Source organism: Cyprinodon variegatus, unplaced genomic scaffold (genome assembly GCF_000732505.1).
Source record: "Cyprinodon variegatus isolate N-32 unplaced genomic scaffold, C_variegatus-1.0 Scaffold453, whole genome shotgun sequence".
Classification (NCBI taxonomy): domain Eukaryota; kingdom Metazoa; phylum Chordata; class Actinopteri; order Cyprinodontiformes; family Cyprinodontidae; genus Cyprinodon; species Cyprinodon variegatus.
Window position 1 is genome coordinate 46,375 of NW_015150906.1, and position 3,487 is coordinate 49,861.

General features: G+C 33.2%; 1 protein-coding gene across 1 annotated transcript in view; it reads left to right on the top strand.

Annotated features, from left to right (window-relative positions):
• Positions 1-1,216: 1,216 nt before the first annotated feature.
• Positions 1,217-3,487, top strand: part of LOC107093941 — a 9,845-nt gene continuing 7,574 nt past the window's right edge. The window contains exon 1 of the mRNA XM_015389300.1: positions 1,217-1,245. The gene's annotated coding sequence lies outside the window, so the exon portion shown is untranslated. The remainder of the gene's footprint in view (positions 1,246-3,487) is intronic.

Genomic DNA, 3,487 nt, shown 5'->3' on the forward strand with positions numbered 1-3,487 from the left:
GGTAATTAAATAACTTTAAAAAAATACTTAGTTAAGCATATTGTGCAAAACAGCAATAAAAAGATAAAAATCCTATCAGATCTATAGTCCCCACGCTGCATATATATTAGAATCTGTCCTTAAATTACAGCCAAACCTTATAGATGCAACAGCATGAACTAAAAAAATAGATAAATTAAATAGTAATTAAATAACTTTTACTGTGGATGACTGTAAAAAAATAAAATCATAACTAAAGGCTGTTGCTGTCCTCCCTCTCAGGGAACAAACACATATTAGGGGAGCTGGTCCAGCAAGTTAGACAGGATCTATGTTTACCTTTTAAATAGTTTGGATTCTCATGTTCAGGTTTAGAGTCAAGAAAATAAAACGTATAAACCCACGTACTATAACAACAGTATATTAAACGAACTATTTAAAATAGTAGTCAGTCATCAAACAATGGAGAACAAATAACTGCAAAAAATGTGATTAAAGAATAACAATTACTTAAACAAACATGTGTTTATGTACTTGTTTAAGTGACACTTTAGGAACCAATTTCACAGTCACTGAATCTCTAAGCACCGATAAGCATTACGGGCTTTTTGGACCTGAAGCTTATTCCTAAATTGGCCCCATTTAAGGAGCCAAGGTTTGGGTTTAGAGTTATGATGCAAACTAAGTTTAAGTAAAATTTTGGATTAGAAAAAAAATGCAGGAGCTGAAATGGATGAGTTAAAAGTGAGTGTGTGTCTTGGTGTGCTCTAGCATAGTTGTGCACATTTTTTACAACATGTAAAGACAAACCGCTCATTCCGTGCACAACAAGGTTTAGAGACAAGAAAACTGCTCCTTTAGGGAAAGGAATTAGATCTAAGACTAGGGTGGGTAGGGAGCAAGTACCAAGATGGTACTTTGAATATAGTTTAATCAGATTCACTAACAGGCAAATAAAGAGGCAAAGCTGCATAAAAACATTAAATATATTCAAAGTTTCAGCCAAACCACCACAAATTGCTGTTTTTTTAGATAAACAACACAGTTCAGTATATTTCTCTTTAAACTGATAATTTTCACACTAAAGAATTTCCCTTAAATCAGTGGTTATATAAGAATTGCCTTTGCAATTAATTTTTCCCTCACTGAAAGCAAAGCATGTTTGTTTCTGTGAAACCATGTGATGTGTAACTCCTCCTCTAATGGCAGGTTTATAAGCTGTTAACCCAGCCCAACTTTAGTTTTCCTGAATAATGCTCAACCCAGGTAAGAAAACCATAGATGTTTAGCTTTTCTGAGATATCAGGTGTAAAAAGGTTTTTGTGAAAGATTTAACATGTAAACGGTTCAAGATTTAAAAGTTTATTTCTAGTATTTGCTTTCTTATCAAAGATAACTTTATTATAAATTAATCTTAACCCTGATTTCCTCCTCTCTTTCTCTAAAAGTTCTCACACAGAACCCAGAGCTCTTTCCTTTTGTTGCATATTAAACTAATGAACAATAGATATGGGAAAAAATTACAAATTCTTAGCATATTCATTTTTTAAAATTATGTACATAGACGCACTGCTTTTTTTTTTTTTATATGTTAGATTACATGTTTTATGTTAAACCATGAATATTTGATTTAGAATATAAATTTAGGTTTCTTCAGCACCTCGGATGAGAAATTGGAGTTCCTGGTGCTACTTGCAGCTCACAAACAAACTTGGCTTATTTACATTTGACATGATGGAATGAGACATATGAACAAGATAAAGTAAGGATTTAGTTTAAAGATAAATCAACTCAGTTAAACAAAAAAGTAAAATAAAATAGGATGTTTAAAGATGTTTTAAGCTTCAGTACAGAGAAAAATATGTCTGTAAATACTGTTTTCAACATTGCTCTAAGATTAAACCGAGTTTCTCAAGAATTTAAACCCCCGTAAATGTTTCTTTACACTTGTCCTGGAGGTGTAAGTTTTAGCCCTGTGCCTTTTGGTGTGCAATGATAATCTGAACATATCTTTTTCATATTCTGAGTTAAATGACACTGTAATCACAAAGGAAATCGGGTTGTTTTCACCAGACAATGTACTTTTATTTTTTACATATTTTTCAAACTTACACAAAAAACCAACATGCTCAGTAGATGCAAATTTGGTTATGAGCTTTAAATATGCAATCCTGATTTTAATAATTGGAAACCTATTGTCAAGTAAGACACATATGGTTAGCTACTCATAGTCTTAGCTTAAAGCTATATTTAGTCACCTACAGGATGAGCCTTCAAACATTTGATTTGCTACAGTTTTTATTTCAAAATCTACAAAGGTTTTAAAAGTAATACTTACCCATCCCTCCACAGGCTCCAGTCTCATCCCTCCATGACTATACTCAACTATAAATACTATACTAAACACATTGTGTGCAAAAAACAAGTGAAATGTTATATGAGCAGTGTTATACCATCCCCGATGGTCATTCCTTCTGCATGTCAGAAAGTGCGTACAGCTACTGAGCTCAAAGCCCAAGAAGGGTCCTTAGAGGAAAGCCAAGAAGAACCAGCAAACACTGACTGCAGAAAAGCATTAAATGCAATTTTCCTCCGATGTTTTGCACTTTAAACAGACCACCCAAATTCTTCGGATCATTCTTGATATACTCTGCAGACTGATGCGATCACATGTGCAGCAAAAAAACAACACACCTTAAGCTATCTGAAATGACTAGTGGGTGTAGCTTCTTTTATCACCTGCCTTTAAAAAAGAATGTGACTTTACAAGTTTTTTTCTCCTATATTCAATGGATGTCCTTCAATACACGTCTCCTCCACCCAGTCTGAATGCTGCTTGATTGTCCTACAGATGAAAACCTTACTTACACGCATCACTTTTTCTGCCCATGTCGAGGTGCTACACGTAGAAAAGAATAAAATTTTCCAGCTTTAATTAAAGTTTTAGCAGTTATGTAGTTAATCTTAATCTATTACATTATTTTCAAAAACACATTTGCACTTAATTTAAAGTGTTGCCCAGAGCTATTCTTTCATTTGACTTCATCAATAAAGAGATTGTTTTTATCACACGGTTCCCTGCTGGCAGTTAGGGAGAAGGAACATGCTATGAAATTCAGATCTTTCTAAGATGTATTCATTTGCGTTCCGACATCAAATGTTTACAGATTTAAAATCTACTCCATTTGTGTATATTTTAACAATCCACGTGCAATGGAAGTAGTTTTTTTCTTGTTTAATAACACTTTAACTAACACTTTAAGAAGTGTTGGTTTTAAATAATGAATGTCAATTAGGGGTAATCATTTCTTGAATGAATAAACCCCATAATACCTCAAAACTCCATCTGATTGTTTGACTTTAAGGATAATATATAGGATAATATATGCAATAAAATCCTGTGATGATTTGTGGACATTAAGACCTAAGGAGAAGCGTCACCTCCTGGTCAACCTTGTAATTTAGTTAAAGGGTGTGGTCAGAGTAAAGATATGCAATATATATTAAT